The sequence below is a fragment of the Tenrec ecaudatus genome, chromosome 2 (genome assembly GCF_050624435.1).
Source record: "Tenrec ecaudatus isolate mTenEca1 chromosome 2, mTenEca1.hap1, whole genome shotgun sequence".
Lineage (NCBI taxonomy): Eukaryota > Metazoa > Chordata > Mammalia > Afrosoricida > Tenrecidae > Tenrec > Tenrec ecaudatus.
Genome location: NC_134531.1, coordinates 43,652,259 through 43,675,378, shown reverse-complemented (window position 1 = coordinate 43,675,378; position 23,120 = coordinate 43,652,259). Strand labels below are relative to the sequence as shown.

The 23,120-nt window shown below is 39.4% G+C and overlaps 1 pseudogene; it reads left to right on the top strand.

The window, feature by feature from the left end:
- The window catches only part of LOC142439965 (transmembrane protein 150A pseudogene), a 30,666-nt pseudogene extending 26,770 nt beyond the window's left edge, over window positions 1-3,896 (top strand).
- Window positions 3,897-23,120: the final 19,224 nt, after the last annotated feature.

Below are 23,120 nucleotides of genomic sequence, written 5' to 3'. Positions count from 1 at the left end.
CCCCTCGTACCACCCCCAGGAAGGTGCTCTACACATGAGACAAATCCAGGAGACTCCCTGGGCTGACTACCAAGGTAGAAGAGGTAATCCACTTTCTTCTTCTTTTTTAAATCATTTTATTGGGGGCTTGTACAGCTCTTATCACAATCCACACAGCCATCCATTGTGTCAAGCAATTTGTACATATGTTACTGTCATCATTATCAAAACATTTTCTTTCTACTTGAGCCCTTGATATAAGATATTCATTTTCCCCTCCCTCATGAACCCTTGATAATTTATAAATTAGTATTATTTTTAAATGTCTTACATTGTCTGATGTCTCCCTTAACCCACTTTTCTGTTGCCCATCCCCCTGGGAGGGGGTTATATGAAGACCAATGTAATCGGCTCCCCTTTTCTTCAACCCTCTTCCCACCTGCCCCTTACCTTCCTGGTATCAGTACTCTTATTATTGGTCCTGAGGAGTTTATCTGTCCTGGATTTCCTGTTTTTCCAGCTCTTATCTGTACAAGTGTACATGCTCCGGTATAACTGGATTTATAAGGTAGAATTGGGGTCATGATAGTGGTTGGGGGTAGCATTAAAGAAGTAGAGGAAAGGTGTATGTTTCATCGGTGCTATACTGCACCCTGACTGGCTCATCTCTTCCTTGTGACTCTTCTGTAAGGGGATGGCCAATTTTCTACAAATGGGCTTTGGGTCTCCACTCCGCACTTCCCCTCATTCACATTGATATGATGTTTTTTGTTCTGGGTTTTTGATGCCTGATACCTGATCCCATGGTCACCTCATGATCACACAGGCTGGTGTGCTTCTTCCACATGAACTTTGTTGCTTCTCAGCTAGATGGCCGCTTATCTTCAAGCCTTTAAGACCCCAGATGCTATATCTTTTGATAGCTGAGCATCATCAGCTTTCTTCATCACATTTGCTTATGCACCCATTTTATCTTCAGTGATCATGTTGGGAAGGTGAGTATCATAGAATGCCATGTTATTAGAACAAAGTGTTCTTGAATTGCAGGAATACTTGAGGTAGTCCAGTTTCTAATGTCCTCTGCCTGAGGGCAAAACTATTCATATCCTGGTTAGTTTTCAGAAGGAATTCAGCGGATGCATGATTCACTTGAAGACTGTGCAAATGGATTTTGGACTATCACTGTCATTTATAGCCTTCTGCATAAAAGGTGCTCAGAACCTAAACTCTAATACATACAGACAACAAAATATTCCTAGTATTTTCTAGGCTGTAATATAATGATCAAAGTTGCTTTAAAAATATGTTTGTTTAATTTAAAATAGGAAGGAAAAGTGTGAACCAGCAAAATTTGGAGAAATTAATTTATTACATTTCAGGTTATGTTTATATAACAACCTGCAAATAATTTTGAAAAATTAAAAAGAAAGAGAAAATAGTAGCTAATTTTATATACTTAAGATGTTTTAAAACCCACCTAGTAATATTGAGGATCTTTACCATAGTATGGTATGTCAAACTGTCCTTTTTTAAAAATCATTTTATTGGGAGTTCTTACAGTTCTTACAACCTTCCATACATCAATTGTAGCAAACATATTTGTACATCAAACTTTTTAAGTTTGCAACTATTTTCCATTATAATTTTCCATTGGACTCATTTCTATGAATCCATAAATATCCTTTTCTAAAATTGCATCTCTTATTTTTCAATCTAGTATAGGTCTTCTTTTATTTATATTTTTATTTCCTTTCTTTGTAATTCAAAGAAGCCCTGGTGACATGGTGGAGTAAGCATTGGCCTGCGTACCAAAGACAGGCAGGTTAAACCTGACAGCTGACCTACTGGGGGGAGATGAGGGTTTCTGCTCCTGTGAGGTTTACAGTTTGGGAAACTCTATAGAGCAGTTAGACACGGGGACCCTAAATTGATTCAATAATAGTGAGCTTGGGGCTTTTCCCTGTCATTGTATCTCTTTCCTCTTTCGGTCTTCCTTCAACACAAAAGATTACATCTTTCTCTCTAAGACTTTGATCATGCCCCTGTTTTTTTTTCTTTAAGGTTTTCAGATAACAATATTGACCAATGCGTTACTATTGTGATGTTTTAAGGTTTTCAGATAACAATACTGACCAATGCATTACTATTGTGATGTTTTAAGGTTTTCAGATAACAATACTGACCAATGCATTACTATTGTGATGTTTTAAGGTTTTCAGATAACAATACTGACCAATGCATTACTATTGTGATGTTTTAAGGTTTTCAGATAACAATACTGACCAATGCATTACTATTGTGATGTTTTAAGGTTTTCAGATAACAATACTGACTGATGAATCACTATCGTGATGGTTTAAGGTTTTCAGATAACAATACTGACCAATGCATTACCATTGTTACTCTTAGATGCCAGCAAGTCGGCTCCATCTCAGAATGGCCCTGTGCACAAACAGAATGAAACACTGCACATTCCTGTGTCAGCCTCACAATTGCTCTTGTGTCTGAGCCCGTTGTTGCATCCAGTGTCCATTCATCTCCTTAAGGGCTTTTCTGTTTTTCACTGATCGTCCACTTTACCAAGTATGGTGTCCTTCTCCAGGACTGGTCTCTTCTGACAATATTTCCAGAGTATGTAGGATGAGCTGTTCCCATGCTTGCCTCTGTGGAGCACTCTAGCTACGCTCTTCCAATACAGTGTTGGTTTTTTTTAAAGAAATCATTTTATTGGGAACTTGTACAGCTCTTATCACAATCCATACATGTATCCATTGTGTCAACCACATATGTACACTTGTCATCATCATTCTCAAAACATTTTCTGTCTACTTGAGCTCTTGGTATCAGCTTCTCATTTCCCCGCTCTCTCCACCCTCCCTCCCTCATGAAACCTTGATAATTTATGTATTTTTTTCATGTCTTACACTGACCGATGTCTCCCTGCACCCACTTTTTTGTTGTCTGTCCCCCTGGGAGGGGGCTATAGGTAGATAATTGTGATGGGTTCCCCCTTTCTCCCGCCACTTTCCCCTTACCCTCTTGGTATCGCTACCCTCATTATTGGTCCTGAGGGGTTTATCTGTCCTGTTTTCCCTGTGTTTCTGCTCCTATCTGTACCAGTGTACATGCTGTGGTCTAGCTGGATTGTGTTGACTCTGGAGGAAGTTAAAGAGAAAAATCCTCAATTGACAATTGAGCAAGACTACCATGACTTCAGAAGAGACCGATTTTCCAATCCTGAATTCCTTTTCTGAACCTTGGGGGGAGGGTATCATTCCTTCCACAAAGGCGATGGTGAACTCCCCTGTGAGCCTTCTTGGTCCCTTGGTGACTAGGTGTCATCTTCAGTTTGGTTTAGTGTGCTGTCCCTGGGTGGGAACATCCTGTCTCCCTCATCAGCAAGTGCAGCACATATGCCCCAGAGAGCTGCCTCTTCAGCCTCATTGGCAGTGCGGGGGCTTTCTTGGTGGCTCTGATCTGCCTCCTGCGCTCTGGGCAGTGCCTGGAGGGGAGTCGCCACTCCTGGGCTAACACCACAGCACTAGTGGCAGCCGGGGTGGCCTTCCCAGCAGGTCTGCCTGCACAGTGCCCTCACCTACCATGGGGCCACGGGACTCCTGGACCTCGCCATGATCCACCCGCGGAGTGTCCTCGCTATCATCGCCTGTATTCCTTATTCTCAGTGGGGTCTTCTTTGTCCATGAGAGCGCTCAGCTGCAACACCGGCCGCCCTGTGCGAGTGGGCAATTGCCATTGACATCCTCGTTGTTGCGCGGCACCTTCAGCTAGGAGTTTGGGGCTGTCACGTCAGACACGCTGGTGGCTGCCCTGCAGCCCGAGCCGGGCCGGGCCTCCAAGTCCTTAGGGAGCAGCAGCACCTGCATACACTCGACTGTTCCCCTAAGAGCGTTGCATGATCGGAGGTCTGGGCGGGGTGAGGGTGGGGCAGCCCCCGCGGCTCCCAAGCCCATCTTCTTTGCATTTATTTTATACCAAAAACACTTCTGAAAGCATTACGTTGGGAGGTAGGCTTCCTCGCTCATGGAGGGAGCAGCCAGCCAGCCACGTCCAAGTGCCATGGAGGAGCTGTCCTGCCCTGCGGCCGCCCCACCGCTGCTCCCTCACCAGCAGGGGGGTTTGTATTGTAAGGTCATCTGTTTTCATTCACCCAGCCAGCCCTTCAGGTGCCTTCTTCTGTCCAGTTCTGAGGCTAGACCAGCGGAGTCTCTGCTGCAGGTAATGGGAGCTGAATGTGACAGGGAGGAGGGGAATCTGGAGAGGGGCCGGTGGGCCAGAGTCCTGGAATTTGTTGTATTGGAAAATACAAAAAGTTGGTCCTTTTAGCAGTCCATTCACGTTCGATTTTCTTCTTCAGCACCGCAACTCAAATGCACGAATTCTTTGATCTTCCTTATGCATCGTACACCTCTCAAGTGCATATGAGGTCATAGACAATCCCATGGCCTGAAACGTCTTTGCTTTCATGTGCAGTAGATTCACCCAAAGCAAGGCATCTTTTAATCCGTTGACTGCTGCTTTCGTGAGCATTGATTGTGGATCTAAGCAACACAAAATCCGTGACAAATTCAATCGTTTCTTGACTTATCATTGCGTTCCCTATTTGTCCAGTTGTGAAGATTTTGCATTGCGATAGAGCATTTCCTCACATGCTTATAATAACTGTACATACTTATAACTATTCTTATTTAATAATGAGGAAAATTGCCATCTTGAAAGATTGATTACCCCAAACTCTTAAACTGTAGGTAACAAATATGGATATTTAACTAAAATATTTTAATTCCAAGCCACAATCTTTCTACTATACCTAGATGGTAGAGAAAATATTTGATTATTTACTTAATTGAATAGGCCTATGTTTATTTATTTATTAGAGATCATTTAATTGGGGGCTCTTACAGCTCATAAAAATCCACAAATCTATTGTATCAAGCATATTTTTACATATGTTGCCATCATTATATTCTAAATATTTACATATTTGAGCTCTTGGTAGCAGCTCCTCTTTTTTACCCTCCTACCCACCTCCCATCATAGTGATACAGTTGATCAATTATAAATTCTTATTATTTTCATATCTTACACCAAACTGCTGTCTTCCTTCCCCCACAGTTCTTCCCATCTCCTCTCCCCACCTTTCCCCTACCACCCTCCTGGTATTGCTACTCTCATTTCTGTTCCTGAGGGGTTTATCTGACCTGGATTTCATATGTCCCGAGCTCTTATCTGTATCTTTGTACACCTTCTGGCCTAGCCCACAGTGAAAGGCAGGATTAGGGTAATGATACTGGGGAGTGAGGACGCCTCAAGGAACCAGATATTGTGTGTTTCATTGGGGTTATACATTTACTTTGCCCTGGTGATTCATCCTTTCCTTATGACCCTTCTGTGAGGGGATATAGCACTGTGTACAGATGGGTTTGGAGTCTCTGCTCTTATACCCCTCATTCTGCACAATATGTTTGTTTATTTTGTGTCTTCTGATGGCTATTACCTGATCCCGGTGACACCTCATGATCTCACAGGCATGTGTGCTTCTTGCATGTGGACTTGTTACTTCCCCACTAGATGGCTGCTGACTTAACATTGAGCCTTTAAGATTCCAGGAGCTTTATCTTTTGATAGCCGGACACCATAAGCTTACTTCGCTGCATTTTCTTGTGCACACATTTTGTCTTCAATGATTGCACTGGGAGGCCTAAATTTTTAATGAAAACCTAGTATATGCCCTGGACTTTACACAGAGTAAAAGTTAATTTATCAATTTGATATTGATACAGGGCTTACATACAACATAAAGATTTTCCAAGCATGACACAGAGCTGAAAGGGTAAAAGTGAACTGAAATCCATATTTTCTCCTTTAACAAGGACCCCTGGCAGTGTATGGTTACGTAGGGGGCTGCTAACTTCAATGTCTGCAGTTAAAAAAAATACCAGCTGCTCCTGGGTAGAAAAAAAGGGCTTTCTACTTCTGTTAAGAGTTGCAGTCTCAGGAAACCACAGGTGTATTTCTACCTTGTCCTATAGGGTCACTATGAGTTAGCATCAACACAATAGCAGTGAATTTAAAAAAAAAAAATTCCCTTAACAATATCACAAAGAGACCTGTGAGATCAGAAATACATGCTTGAAAACAAAAGTCCAATAAGTAGCAAATGATGACTTTAGATAACGAATGCCATGGGAATTGAGTAGAAGGAGTGATCCTTTCTAGTCAGACATTAGAGGAAAAGGCCTTCCAGGTGGTCTTCTCTGCAGTGGACTTTAAATTGTAGTTATTTGCAGGAAAGAAAGCAAAGGGAAAGAATTCTCAGAAACAGAATGGACAAAATATAGAGGACAGCACGAGGGATGTTTGAGAATATTTACACAGTCCATTAGAAAACGAATAAACAAACAAACAACACACACACAAAAACCCAGCACCCCAGCATTAATTCCAATGCATGGCGACCAGACAAAACATAGTAGAACTGCCTTATATGGAACCCTGTGGAGCAGTTCCATCCTGCATCCATGAGGTAACCACAAGTTGGAATTTACTCTAAGGCAACTAACAATAACATTATACTTCAACTGGGGATAAAATCGGAGCCCTAAATTCATGCTAACAAGAAACAAGTTAGCAAAGGAATCAGGAAAATACATGAACAACTGAAAGCTTTGTGACAGCAGGGGTTTTCCCCATTTCCCATGCCCGGGTGGCAGTCGGATAAGTGTCGGGTTGCTAGTCACAAAGTCAGTGACTCAAATCCACCAGCCCTTATGTGGGAGAAAAGTGAGTCCGCCACTCCTGTCAAACCTCGACGGTTACTATCAGTTGGGACCAGCTTTCTTATTTAGTTTTCAGCAGGAAGACCTTCCAAAATCAAGGGGAAAACATCATCTAACATAGTGTTTTGGTTATTGTCACAGCAATTCTCACTCAGATCTGCAAAAGAGAACTATGTGCTATAGATCTTCGAGGCTGTGGTTTTTCTGAAGCACGTCACCAGTTATGTCTTCAAGGCACTTTGAAGTCTGCAGCTATCTTTATGTGGGTGGATTTGGACTGTCAACCTCTCAACTAGTTGTTGAGTGCAGCACTGTACCTTCGAGGCACCTGGTCTATGAGGTACTATCGACATTTGTTCTTGAATGAAATAAATACTGAACTGGGTAAGTAAGAACAAAATTTTAGGTTTCAAAAACAGAGGGCAACCACTGTAGCAAGGTAAGTGTAGAGTTGGAGAGAAGTGAAGATATGTTACATTCCCTTCCTTACTCAAGGGAACATTCATCACAGTAGGCTTGTAAAGTTACCATCATTTGCATATTTTAAATATTTGTCCAAGGACAATAAATATAGGGAAATCATTTGCAAACTTTTGAAAGTAGGAGTGGAGGAAAGAGGTGGAGGGACGAGGAAAAAGAAAAAATCTGGATCCAATACAATCAAAGGAGAAAAATATATATATTAAAGTAAAGACAGAGCCAATAAATAAAGCAAACTAATGAAATAAGTCTGTAAGTCCAAATAGTGTTTACTATAAATGAAAATGGGGAAGAAGGGGCTTTGAAGAGGATTTCCTTAAGAAAGTGGTTCCAAGAATCCCAGCTCCTTCTTGAGTATGCAAATGTCTCTCAATGCCTACTTTGTGAGCATCCAGTGTGTAAAAGGCTGGGGATGACAGGGACTGCCCCCAAACATTTGCAAGGTCCCACATAGATTAAAACTCCATTGGATTCTTTCTGATTAGTAACCAAGGATTTAGATAATCTTCCCCTCAGCCAGGGTACCTTGGAAAGTAGATTACCTCTGCCACTCTCTAGCCAGCTCTGAGAGAGGCAGTCTCTCTCTCTGAGATTTTTGCCTGGATGTGTCCAGAATGGAGGTCAACATAATGGGACAGTACAGGGAGCCACACAGGCAAAAGTCACGCTCGATCTGTCTCTCCCTGAGTTGGTTGGGAGGTGCTTGGACTAACCTTATAAGTCCTTCCATCAAACAACCATGGTCCTCTTCCTGCTCCTGTAGGCTCACTTATAATTGTGGTATATCTACCTGCCACCAGTCCATACCTATTTGACTAGCCTCCCGACTAAATCCTCAGATGCCATTGGACTTCAAGCTAATAACCTCCTCGTCTGGACGATGTTTGTGTTGTTGTGCTGTCTGTCTCTTTTTAAGACTTAATAAGTATTTTCTCTAAATTGCATTCAAATTGGAATCTTTTTTGTACCATAAACAAGTAGGAGCTGCTTTTCCTATAGGAATCCCATAAAGGGTTCATTCCCTAAACCTAACAGGTTTTGTCTTCAATAGGACTTTCAGAATTTCTCCTGGACTGAAGCATCATTCTGCCCAGGGCACCTCATTGTTGTGATAAGGCTGACTAGTGTGGCAATGGTACCAGGATGATATTGCTCACCTGGGTCAGAATCACCCTTCCAAGGGTTGTAGAGCTCTCCATTTTATGAAGGTCCGAGGTTAGAGCCTTGAATATGGATTTCACCTCAAAATGAAAGGGAAACACAATTCCTCCCAAATGTATGCACAGCAACATACACTTGGAAAATGTTGAATCTGTCAAGGATTTCGTTTCACTTGGAAGAGAGGGTCGGTGATAAAGAGAAGACCATCGCTGAGCTGGATTGACACCGTGGCTGCAACACCAAAGCTAGCAAAGGTTGTGAGGATGAGCCAGACTGGGCAGGTTTCGCTCTGTTGTACATAGGGTTGCTATGAGTTGCAACCACTCAACGACCTTAAAAACAGGTTCAATAAGTATTTATCATCTGCCAGATCCAGGCTATACACTTAAGAATAGGGCTAGAGCCGTTTTAAATGTTGCTCTAGAACAAATACCTTAAAGGGGGGAAATGAGGGCGTTCAAGAGCATGACCTGTGTGGTCCCAACCATAGAGGCTACAGCCAGAGTCATAAGTCTGGGAAAAGGAATACATTTCCTGATGAATAACAATTGTGGGTAAGAGATCACGGACCTGAGATTCTACAAGAGCATTGATCAACTTAAACCAGTTATCGGATGCAGCGAGCACAGAGGTACCTAGCTGTGGAAGAATTCCCCTACACTCTTAGACTTCCTTTCACAATTCCCCCACTCCCCTTACTCAGTATCAGCAGCTAGCAAGTAAGACAGTCAGAAAGGAAGACTCCATACCTTCTTTCCTGATGGCAGGCTGCTCCAACTATCCAAACCAAACTCAGTCATCCAGTCGATAAAACAGGGTAGAACTAACTGCTCTTGGTGAGTTTCTGAGACTGTCAACTCCTTCCCAGTGGAGAAAGCCCCATCTTTCTCCCACAGAGCGGTTGGTGTTTTCAAATTGCTGACCTAGCAAATTGAAGACTAAGTCACCAGGGGTCCAGAGTTCTCAAATAATTGATACGATTTACTTCCAAATGAAGACTGAAGCATTGGTTACATTTTGTATCACACCCTAATTACTGGATGGAGACCATGTTTTGTTATGTGATGTAAGTGTTGCATAATTTATTGTTTGAAACAAGTATAATAAAAGACAAGATATTGGCCCAAGTTTGCATGTAGGGACAAAACAACATTACATCACTAAAGTTTAAAGATTTAATGGAAAAAAATAATCCATTCAGCATATAGACTAATTTTTCTTATTAAAATTCACTCAAACTACAGAAAAATACCTAATTTAGGTATACATTGAAATGAGAGGCAAATAAAACATAACAGAAACATAAAAATGAATTGGCAACAAGGATGAAGCAGGCAATTTTAATCATAACAAAATAGGTCTAATAGTAGAAATACTGGGCAAAATAAAATTTATTTTAGAGTAAAATGCATTAATAGGGATTAAATAAAACTATTACATAATGATAATTGGCTAAGTCACTAAAAAGATATATTAATCATAGAGTTTTATGTTGTTTTTGTTGTTCATTGTCTTTGAGTCAATTCCAACTCATGGTTACCTCATGTGTGCAAAGTAGCATTGCTCCATGGAGTCTTCATGGCTGTGTTCTTTCAGAAACACATTGCCAGATTTCTCTATAGAGGTTTTTCTATGTGGGTTTGAACCACAGAATCTTCAACTACTTGTTATTTGAACACTTAGCCATTTCATAATTCAGAGACTTTTATGTAGTTAGCACTAGGATGTTAAAATATCAAATACAATTTAAAACGTTGCAAGGGAGTTTGAAAAATAAAAAACAATCAGGTAAACGTTTAGAAACTTGAAGAACAAAAATAAAAATATAAATACATTAAAAATTGACAATTCAACTGTAAGTCAAATTATACTGCTCTTAGGGTCTCAGTTCATACATTCATAAGTGTATTTTAATAAAGCATTTTTAAACATATCTTTGTGATCAGCGGATGGCTGCAGCAAGGTTCCTTTAGTAATACGCTTGAAGTAGTCTCCTTAGGGCGCCTTTAAAAATATGGATACTTTTGTTCCATGGAAAAGAATAATATTTAGGCCAGAGATAATAATCACTTTTGAACAAAACTTAAGTGGACATCTCAAATCATTAAAGGTATGCAACACATTCATGAGAATGCTTCCCCACATAAAGCTCCTTTGAAGACGGGGCAAGCACTTCAACCCTCTATGAATGAAGAAACATTGGCTAGAAACAGGAGGAAAAACGCCATAGAATCATTGTGCATGTGAGAGCCAATGGAGTGATGAGCCATTGTGGTTTGGCATTTTTCAAATTAAGGGAACATCTTGGTCTCCGCCAGCTTTCAACTGGATCAGTGCCAAAATCAGTTGGCATAGATCAGCTAGCACAAACAGCTAACCTTTCCAATACTCTATAAGCAAGTTCAACATTAATGAAGACAAGTGCATGAAAAAAACCATAGCTGAGAACAAGACCTTAAAGCAAGGTCTAAGCAAAACAGATCTTCTTAAGCAGCTAAATTCAAGGAGAAGAGAGCAGCTATTGAGAAGATCCTGACTAACCACAACCTTGTGGACAACAGACTGAAGCCCTATCTGTGCCTGTGCCATTCTCACAATGGTAGTGGTGTCTGAGCCCATTGTTGCACCACTGTGGCAATCCATTTCCTTGACTAGACTAGACTCACTACCATAGAGTCGATTCTGACCTTGACAGTGTTCCTTTTTCTCACTGCTCTTCTGTTTTACCAAACATAACATCATTTCCAGGTCCTGGTCTCTCCTGATCACACGTCCAAAGTACATGAGACAAAGTCTCAGCATCCTGACTTCTAGAAATTCTGGCTGTCCTTCTTCCAAGACAGATGTGTTTGTCATTTTGAAAGTCCATACTACTTTCAATCTTCTTTTCTAGCACCATAATGCAAATGCATCCATTCTCCTCCAGTCTTCCTTATGTGATTTTCCAATTTTCACACACATATGAGGTCACTGAAAATACTATGATCGGGTCAGGTGCAACTTCATCCTCAAAGTAGCATTCTGGCTTCAGGTATCTAAAGAGATCTTGTGCCCCAGATGTTCCCAAAGAACGTGTCATCTAGAATCTTAACAGCTGTTTCCATGAGCATTGCTTGTCAATCCAAGGAATGTAAAATTCTTGACAACTTTGTTCTTTTCTCTGTTTGTCATGATGCTTCCATTGGTCCAGTTGTGGGAAATTTTGTTTTGTTTACATTGAATTGAAATTTATATTAAAGGCTGCACTCCTTGATCATCAGCAAGTGTTTCACATCCTCATGTTTGGTAAGAAAGGTTGTGTCATCTGCCTATTTCAGGTTATAATAAGCTTCCTCCAATCCTGGTGCCACGTTCTTCATATAACCCTGCTTCTCTGATGATTTGCTCAGCATACAGATTGAATCAGTATGGTGAAAGGATACCACCCTGAAGCACGCCTTTCCTGATTTTATGACCATGGAATAGTCCCTTGTTCTGTGTGTACAACTGCCTCTTGACCCATGTACACATTCCACATAAGCAAAATAAAGTGTCCTGGAATTCCCATTTTTCTCAGGATTCTCTATAGTTGGTTGTGATCCCAATGTCTTTTTATTATCAGTAAGATACAAGTGTCTGACCCAACTCAGAAATGCATATGGCAACCAGCTAAAAAAGAGGGGGAAAGTGGGGAAAGAAAAATATGAAGAAAAAACCCCCACAAACGAGGGTGATGGGGAACAAGGCGCTAATACACCGACGAGGAGGGAGAAAACTAAAGGGAGAGAGAGAGAGAGAGAGAGAGAGAGAGAGAGAGATAACCTCATCATGACCCACCAAGCCCCTGGGATGACATCCCTGCTCAGAGCAGCCAACCCCACTAAGAGACACAACATTCCCTCAATGCCCCATCGAGCTAAAGGGGACAGTACTGGAGACATTGCATGGAAAGTGTGCCCAGTCTACCCCATGGACAGTGGGGTGAAACACAAAGGGAGTGCAACTGGACATCAAGGGGAGCAAAGGAACCAAATCCCCAAGAAATCCTGAAAATAGACTTCTGACTTGGGGGTCGGGGCTTGGCACCTCATCAGACTTGATCTGAAAACATACATAATTATCAGCAGACAGATCTGGAACTATCTGTTGTTTTCTTGTTTGGTTTCCTATTGTTTGTTTTATGTTTTGCTTTTGTTTGTTTTTATTTTGTCTTTTGCCCTATGTCTATCTATATAAGATGTCTATCTATATAAGGAGAAAACAATGGCACCAGAAGTGCCAGGGGACAAGGGAAGGGTAAGGGGTGGGGAGGGGGGTGGGTAACCAACAAACTCAGAGATAAGGGGATAAAAAGTGATATAAAACTGATGGCAAGGAGGGTATATAATGCCTGTTGGGGTAAGATCAAGAGAGATGTATCCAAGAGGACTTACTGAGAGCCGAATGGAGGGTGAGCATGATAGTGGGGGAGGAGGAAAGTAAAAGGAAAGAGAGGAAAGAACTAGGAGGCAAAAGCTATTTATAGACGTAAAGCTATAGGCATATATATGTAAATATATTAATTTATAATGAAAGGGATAGAGGCTAATGTACATACATTTATATGTTAGTATTAAGATAGCAGATGGACTTTGGGTCTCTACTCAAGACCTCCCTTAATACAAGAACACTTTGTTCAGATAATCTGACACTCTTGGATACTGATCACTGAAGACTAAATGGGTGCATAAGCAAATGTGGTGATAAAATTATGGTGCCCAGCTATAAAAAAATATAGCATCTGAAGTCTTAAAGGCTTGAAGTTAAACAAGCTGCCATCCAGCAGGGAAGCAAGTAAGCCCACGTGGAAGAAGCACACAAGTCTGTGTGATCATGAGATGTTGACAGGATCGGGTGTCAAAATATCCAAAACAAACAACCATATCAATGTGAACGAGGGGTGTTGAAGTGGAGACCCAAAACTCATCTGTAAACAATTGGATATCCCCCCACAGAAGGGTTATCAGGAAGGGATGATTCAACCAAGGTGTAGGATAATATAGATGAATCATTCCTCTAGTTCCTGAATGCTTCTTGCCCTCTACTACCATGACCCAGTTCTACCTTACAAATCTGGCTAGATCAGAGAACACACATTGGTACAGATAAGAGCTCTGGACATATGGAATTCAGGACAGATAAACCTCTCAGGAACAGTAGTGGGAGTAATGATAGCTTGAGGGTAGGGTGATGGTCAGGGAGGGGGAAGGGGAAGAAAGAGGGAACCCATCTCTGGTAGTTACATAATCTGATGTCAACTTGCATAGAGATGGAGTCTAGCCTGTCAATCAGGTCACAACTTGATGACCTCATTTGGAGGCACTACAGAGATAAATAGCCCACTGGAAGCCAGATACACAAGAACTCTCTGCTTCATCTTCCTCCTGACAAGCTACATGTAGCTACACTGATGGAGCCAGAGCCCTGAAACTGGAGGAACCACATGGAGACCCATGCCAGTGTTGAGATACTTCCATCACCACTGGATCCATAATTCTTTCCACTCACTGGCCTGTGATCTTCCTCCATTGGGCGTCATTGTATGGCTGTGGGAATCTAAAGAGTAATTTATAGACTGGTATCAACATATGGGATAATGGGGGACTTATAAACTTGATCTCGACTGGGCTGGAATATTTCCTTAATGTACAATTGCTCTTTGTTATAAAGTTCTCTATTACACACATATGGATCTCCCTGGATTTGTTTCTCTAATCTACCTGGACTAACACACCATCACAAGGTTGGCTTGAGGAAAGAAATAGGAGGCAAAGGCTAACCCCTCCCTGCAAAGGGGATGAATAACAGAGATGTGGGTGAAGGGAGACAATGGAATAGATTAGAGGACATCATGCTTTCAAAAGTCCATACCCTTAAAGGGGTATAGGATACATTTGAAAGCAATAGTGTCACAATTTGATATTTCTGCTTAATAAAGGATTCTGTGGTTGTGCAGCAATGCCTTTCAACTGACCCCGTATGTGGAACTTGTGCTTCCAAACGAAGCAAAGAATATACATTCTTTCCAAGAATTAAGTTTTATGAAACGGTGATGCCAGGTCACTGTAAAAAGACACTATTTTAAAAGTCCAGAGAAATCACATCATACATATGTTAACATAGAAATGTAACAAAATGAAAATCGCATCAAGCATATGTTAACATACAAATGTAACAAAATGGGAATATATATGATGGTCTGCTTTAAATAAACCAAATAAGTTACTGGCTAAAAAGGAGCTGAGCTAAGCAAATATCTAGAAATATACAATATACAAAGCATTACAATCCAAAGCTATTGAGATGCATTTAAATTGTTATCTAAAAGAAATTTATAATGTTAAGGATATACATGAAGGATAATGGGAGAACCAATATTAATATTGAGAAACTAGGGGAAAAACTAAATAAATTCGAGATAGTAGGAAGAAAATAGAAAATGGTGAAAATTAATTAATAGAAATATGAGTACAGAAATAAGGTTTTATGCTTACTCTCTGAAATGACTAACAAGATAAATTTCGGGAAAGATTGATTAAAGAAAAAAGACAAGACCAACTCAATATTATTAATGAATGAGAACCATAATTAGAAAATATAAGGCTATAGAACAATTGATTTCATGCCAATATTTCTTAATTCTTAGATTAAAAAATTAAGAAAAGTTATTTAAGTTAATATTGAGATTAGTATTAAAGTTGATGTTTATACATGGTAAACTGCCAGTGCCACATCGGTATAAAAATGCTGAATAAAATATTAGCAAATCAAAACTGGAAATAGTAACAAAAAATCATGACCAACTGAGTTTTCCAAATAGTACCAGAATGATTCTCAATTAGAAAATCTCTTGATACAACCTACTACATGAATGGGTGGGTATGAAAAAATCCTATGGCTTTGGAAAGCTACTTATATAGAACTCAACAAAATTACTCATTCATGATTTTTTAAAATGCAATCAACCAAGAACAGAAAAACATAGAGTAAAAAATGTGTTTAATAGTGAAGGCCAGCGACAATCCTGATTAAGTGGGAAAAGAGTATTGGATGTACTAATTAGACCCCAAAAAAGTCTCAGGAAACTAGAGTTAAATAATGAAATACCAGGGTCATTTCCTTTTCTGCCTGGCTCTCTGAATGGGCAGCCTGCACTCAATCCATATTCAAACGTTCTATTGATGGCAATAGGATTAGTGTGAAGTTTAAGTACAAACAAGCAATTGAGAATTCCCCTTTGTTTAAAAGACTTCCTCTCCGATGCTGCTGAAGAGAGGAAAGAGGCCTGTTGTTCTGTTCGAGTGCCAAGTCCTCGTGCTGAAAGCATCGTGAAGTCCATGGGTGATCACATTTATTGCACTAATAAGTCAACCAGGGTAACGCAAGTCCTCAGCATAAAAGATTTTTGTCAATTTTAAAGCTTTCTAATGGCATTAACTATTTCAGACAAATACTTGTTATAAACTAATTGGTAGCAAATGTTCATTTGAAAACATAAGCTGCCTTTGAGTTATAGTGGTTTGGTTTTCAGTCTTAAACCCAAATAATGAGAAATCGTGTGAGTGTCTTTCTGTACTTTAAAGTCCCAAATACCAAACCTATTGTTCTTTAGAGGCAAGCTCTGAATAAAGTGGGCCTCGGAATCCCAACACTGGAGAAGCTTTCTAAATTCATTATATCATGAAGATAACTTCTTCCGATGTGTCTCCTCCCTTCTGCCACTGTCATTCTCTAGACCTGTTGAGACATGCTTGTGAAATTCTCCTAAAGTTTTGAGATATTTGGAATTAGAAATGGATATATTCCATAGCTATGTCTGTTCATTCTTGGAATTCCTTTACCTTTTCCTAGTGCTTGATGAAAAGAAATTTTATACAGCATCATATAAGGGACTAATCTAATTATTTCATCAATCTACTTGCCTCTATGAGTTTTTTCTTTTCCTTTGTTGATTCTGCATCTGTTGTTCCCGTATACAAAATTCTCTCATCTTTCATCAGTTCAGAGGGGTAAGAGTAGGAGTATGTTTACCAGAGCCAACTTGACCTGATCAGGCAGGCGCGCACACACACACACACACACACACACACACACACACACGTTTGCTCACATATACCTATTTGCCATTTCTATGGTTTCCTCCAAGCCAGTTCTCTGTTATTCTGTTCCCTTTGCCTCCTTTAAAATTTTCCTTGAAACCCACATTTTTATAAAGGCCATATTATTGACAACCATTTATACTGATTATTAGCTTGTAGTCTTCTATTTAAAAGTTCTTTTATGGATTATTATTTAATATTCTGATACGTAATGCTGAAATAATTGTCATAAATATTTGTCAAATAAGTAGATCTTGTTTATATATATATATTATACCACCTTATATTTTATTCTATCCTGCTTCAAGCTTGAACCATGAATTATTCTTCCTTCCTTTGCCTACTCTCTCATTTGTCTGTTCCTTCCTTCCTCCCACACTACCTCCCTGTTTTGGTCCTTTTTTTCTTTTCTTCCTTTGGTAATTCTTCTTTATATAAATTTCTATACATCCTCATTTTATTCATAGGACTGCAGGGTTTATTAAGGAAATATATGACCAACTAAGAATCCAGTGTTTATGTGTAGGTATCACCATAAAATTGGTTAAATAAATGTGCAAATTTGTTAAATACTGGCTAAAAATTGGTTAAATATGTGTGCAAAGTTATTCAGAGACAATATAACTAAAAGAGCAAAATTGAGTCAATTCTGACTCATAATAGCCCTAAAGAGGAGGGTAGAACTGTCCCTTTGGGTTTCTGAGACTAAATCTTTATGGAAATAGAAAGCCCCATCTTTCTCCCGAGGAGTGCCTAGTGATTTTGAACTGCTGGCCTTGTGGTTAGCAACCCAATGCATTCCCACTACAAGACCAGAGCTTCTAACTGGTCTATTCATTGTCTTTCATTTTGTGTGCATTGACTTTTACATCTCGCACAGTATATCAAATATATTGATTTAATAATAGGCATTCTCAAATCCCTTCACTACCACTTAATTGGATACTCTGGGCACGTTTCCTTATTTCTCTTTGACTTATGTTGCCCATCAATGAAGTGGGGATAAAATCATACCACCCAGTTCATAATCTTATTGTGAACATTAAATAAAAATAATATCCAATGTTAATCTTATACAAGTTTTAACTATCCCAATTACAGATCCCTTGTTCAAGATTAAAATTTATTGAAAACTCTGAAAACAAAAATAATCTTATGATTAATATATAAGATCAAATTATCATCTAGTACTTATAGTCCCTCTTATCCTTATTATTGTGACTATAATTTTACTATTGTGCAGGTATATTATTGCATTTGATTACAGACCATATAGATTTAGTATGGGGAGTGCAATATTAAATTTAGTACACAGAATATATTGCCTTTCTAAACCCCCCAAAATCTGTATCAGAACTGCCCTGGCTTTAAAGAATTTTGGATAAAAATAGTGGATTATGATTTTTTGCATTTGGATGGTTGAAATTGTTAATGCACTTAGTTGTTAATCAAAAGCTTGAAGGTTTAAATTCACCCAATCACCTCAAAAGGAAAGTCTGACAACATGCTTTTGGGGAAAAAAAAAAGAAGAACCAGCCATTGAAAATCCAATGGAGCAGAGTTCTACTCTGACAAACATGGGACATCAGTAAGAGCTGGCTTAGTGGCAACTTTTTAAAATTCTCCTATATTAATTAGAAATTACATTAGAAATTAATTGCAGACAATATGAAAAGAGAGATTTTGATATGGGTTTCTTTCTTTTCTATGTCCTGCAGTTTGCCTGTTGATCTTGCAGGATTTTGAAATTGTCGCCCACAATGACATCAGTGTCCAGGATTGTGACAACTCGAGTTGGTTCCCCATATCTCTCAGTAGCTTGAAAGATATCACACGCTCCTTTGTAGCTTCAAGGAAAGTCCAGAAAATCAGTCATATCCTTTGAAGATTCTAAAGCATAGACAATGAAGTAGCGTGTTGGGATGGACAGTGTGAGGAGATACCAAAAAGAAAACCAGATTTTTTTCAAAGCTATGTATTTAATTTTTTTAATAAAACAACCATATTACCTTCAAAGTACTTTCCACTATAAATAACACATTTGTCAAATCTACAAATCCATTCTTGGAAACATTTTTCAGACTCATCTATTTAGATGGCTGACAGCACCTCCTTGTTATTTTCTTCATCTCTTCTACATCATCAAATTTTTGTCCTTTCTCTTTTTAATTGTTTTTAATCATTTTATTGGGGCTTATACAACTCTTATCACAATCCATCCATCCATCCATCCATTGGGTCAAGACATATTCTTTCTACTTGAGCCCTTGATACCAGCTCCTCATTTTTCCCTCCCTCCTTGACCCCTCCCTCACAAACCCTTGATAATTTATAAATTATTATTATTTTGTCATGTCTTACACTGTCGGATATCTCCCTTCACCCACTTTTCTGTTGTCTGTCCCCCAGGGAGGGGGTTATATGTAGATTCTTGTGATCAGTTCCCCCTTTCAACCCCTCCTTCCCCTCCTGGTATCGCTACTCTCATTATTGGTCCTGAGAGGTTAATCTGTGCTAGATTTCCTGTGTTTCCACTTCTTATCTCTGCCAGTGTACATCCTCTGGTGTACCCAGATTTTTAAGGTAGAATTGGGATCAAGATAGTGGGGAAGGGAGGAAAGATTAAAGAACTAGAGGAAAGTTGTATATTTCATTGCTGCTACACTGCATGCACCCTGACTGGCTCATCTCCTCCCCGCAACCCTTCTGTAAGGGGAAATAATTGCTGTCCTTTCATGTCCCTCTTCATTTGCGGAAACAAAAAGAAGTCGCAGGGAGTGAGGTCAGGTGAGTAAGGTGCGTGAGGCAAGCGAGGCATGTTGTTTTTTGCCCAAAACTGGAGCACCGAGATGGCTGCATGAGCAAGTGCATTGTTGTGGTGGCAAAACCAGTCTTCTCTCTGCCACAAATCAGACTTTTTTTTTTGTTATGCAATCTTTTTCAGAACCTCTGAACAGAATCCTTGTTTAACAGGCTGACCTGGTGGAAAGAACTCCAAATGCACTATCCTCCTCACATCAAAAAAGCAAAAGAACAAATGAGCATCGTCTTGGTCCTTGATTTCACTTGACAAGCATTTGGGTTGTTTGTTTTTTTTTTTTTGGGGGGGGGGGGCGAGGGGACAAGGTGAGGGTGGCATCTTCCACTAGCTGGATTGATGTTTACTTTCAGGATCATAAGACTAGCGCCCTCTCTCATCACCAGTAATAATATTGGAGGGAAAGTCTGGGTTACTTTGGAGCTGTTCTTTCAAAGCACAGCATGTCCTCAGTTGATGCTCTTTTTCCTGGTCAGTCAGAACCCTAGGCACATATTCCACAGCAAACCTTCTCATTTGCAAATCTTCCATTAAAATTCTCTGACCCGAGCTCAAGAAAGTCCAGATGTCTTCCCCATCTCCTCAGTGGTCCCCCATAGGTCTTCAAGCACAAGTGCACAAATTTTGTTGACATTGTCATTTGTCCAGGAAGTCCAGAACCAGGTTTGTCATCAATTGACATTTCCCCTTTTATAAAACAAGAAAACTATTTGTACACTTGAGTTTTCCCATAGTGCTATCGTTGTACGCTGTGTTCAGCATCACAACAGTTTCTGTGGCAGTTTTCCCCAGCAGGAATCAAAATTTCAGTCACACACTGTTCTCTTAAATTGGCCATCACAAAAACAAGGTCTGAGTGAAAGTGATTTTATGAAAAAATTCACGGTGATTACAGAGAACCTTCCCAGGTGATGTACTAACTCAGAGTGAGTGCTTGATGCTTGCCTAGAGAGGAAAATGCTGTGTGAGACAGGATTCTCTAGAGAAATAAAATCAGGACACTTATGATTTTATTACATGTGATAGATAGATAGTTACAATATAAGAAATAAGCAGCTAATTAGTCCACAGAGCAGTACAAATGGCTCAGTTTGACTCAATTCCGTGAGACAGTTAACACTCGAAGGCTGCTGGATGCAAGTCAAGGAAGCAGACAACTGAGTCTCCTGTAGAGTAACACAGGCAATCCGGCCACAGGTAGCAAACAGCAGGGCAGGTCACCAACAGTCAGCCAGATGACAGGGTTCTACAGTTTCCAGCTCAAGTGACGTATACACCAGCAGTGTAGCAAAGCAAATCTCAAAGGAACATAAAACTATAGCAACACAGTCCATGTGTTGGGCGTCCCGCAGGTAGTGTAGCTGGCAAGTTGAGGCAGAGAACTAAGGCCACACACTGATACAATCATCAGAGAGCAAGAGACAGAAAGGAGAGACTCGCTGAGCAATTTCTCTCTTTGCCCTTTAATTAAACTGCACATTTATTAATCCCACATGTGTTTATTAACCAGGTTGGCACAATAATCCTAACTATCACAAATGCATACTACGAAAGCTCTACCCAACGGAGCTTTTTCAGTTTTTTGGGGGGTACCCCCTTGTAAGTCAGCCAACCTGCACAGTTTGCCATGTGTTGAAGCCCCAGTGACAGGTCGTGGAAGAACTTAGAAGATGCTGTTATCACTATTTCAAGATAAAGAGAAAATATTTCAATTTCTTTATATTTTTCTATATCATAATTTGACCATATTAATATCTCTAGTTGCTTTGCTGAATCAAGAATTGAGTATTGTGTTCTTTCTCCTGAACATACATCCACGTTCCTACTGCTGTGTCCTTTACTGCCACCTTCATCATCTTCTGAGTAATGCTCAGAACTCTCTTAACTTCTTTGCCTAACTATATTTTGTATTCATGTGCCTGAAGATTGATGATTCTGTGAGTGTTTGTGGAGATGTTTGTATACCAGTGCAAACAATGAAAGTATGGGTTTGGTTGCATGTATCAGCTTGTGTTTGTTTGTAATCTATTCTTTAGAAAGTCTCAAATGGAAGGAAAGTTTACTCTTCCTTAAGAAAAAAAAATGAAAGTGTGATAACTTTCCTGTCTATAATTATTCCTCCTTTTTTATAAACCTCTTCTGAAAAACTTCAATTTCTAGCCAGTTGATCCTTTATTTTTTTCTTTAAGCCTTCCTTGTTATTGATATCTATCCAACAGTGAGTAAAAAGACTGATAAAAATAATTATTTTGTCTGGAAATTCTGTGAATTAGTTATATATGTTCCCCCAAATTTTCCCTTAAACCAGAAGTCCACAAGAGTATCATAGAACTTTACTAACGTCCACTGTAGCTTTTTTGTAACTTCTTTTAAAAATAAATATTTCACCCACTCACCCAAGAAGCCTACTTTTATGGAGTAGCTGTTTTCATTAAGTGGAATAAATGTTTATGTTGGAAAATTACAGAACATTAAGAAACTATTGGTCTATATAAACTATCTGATTTTCTCCGTATACTTATTTTTCCATGATACTTGTCACTGTTGAATTTAACTGCTATTATGTTGATGAACTATTCTGTTTTATTTTCACTGTTTTATTTTGGGGTTGTTGTTTGTTTTCTATTTTGCCCTTTGTTACTTTGTCATCAAAAAATTCTTGCCCCTGTTTCTCTCATCTTGTTAATACATTTAACTTATCTTATCCCAATTGCCCCCATAGGAACAGCATTAGAACATATTCATTCTCAATTGTCACTCCTTATTTCACAACCAGTAAAAAGCCCATAGCATGACACTTATTTTATTCTCCCTGTGGCTACGAACCACAATTCAACTGTCTCTTCTAAAGAAATGAATTTAAAACATCATTTCAAAATTACAATAATTATAATAAATTGCTCTCATGAATATCCAGCGAAAAACATAGGTTATCCTTTATAGAAAAATTCAAATACTTCATAGAATCATGAGGGCAAAAATTCCTCTGAGGTCATCTGGTCCATGTTCTCACTTCTGGGTACAAGTTTACTAAACTATCACAATCTCATTTTCATCTAAAACAAGGAACCAAACATGATAACATAGTGAGCTGAGTTGGGTTGTTAACCCCAATGTCAGCAGTTCAAAACCACCAGCCCCTGGAAGGGAGAAAGATGAGACTTTCTACCCACCAAGAGTTACAGTCTCAGAAATTCACAAGGGCAGTTTTTCTCTGTCCTCTGGGGTTGTTAAAAGTCAGAATTGACTTGTTCACAGTGAGTTTGGTTTTCAGTTATTTGGCTTTCGGTTTCAAGTCTCTGGAAAGGAATGGCAGCAATGGGTACCATTCTGAAACTTCGGTGTCAGAATATGAGAGACAGTACATTAGACAAGCTTCTGGCACACACACACACACAAAATCTTTGCTTTTTCTTAAAAGTATTGGAGATAATACAATTGCCTTTACATAGAGAACATTACACTAATTATTGAAAGATAAGGGGAAAAATCACCCAGATACAAACTAGCCAACCTGTAAATTAATCACTTCCAGTTTTTCTCACAGTATTGAAAAGATGGCAAATTTTGTTTTGATTGAACATCAGATAAGTAGGTGACTTCTGTTTTGGGGTCAAAAGACATGATATACACAAATTACAAAAGTAACTTAAAATCCTAGAATTAGATAGCATGGCATGATATTCAGCTAAAAGAGTAATAAAAATCTAAAACTGAGATATTAGCAAACCATTTCTCTTCCATTGCTTAGTACTGGACATATATGCA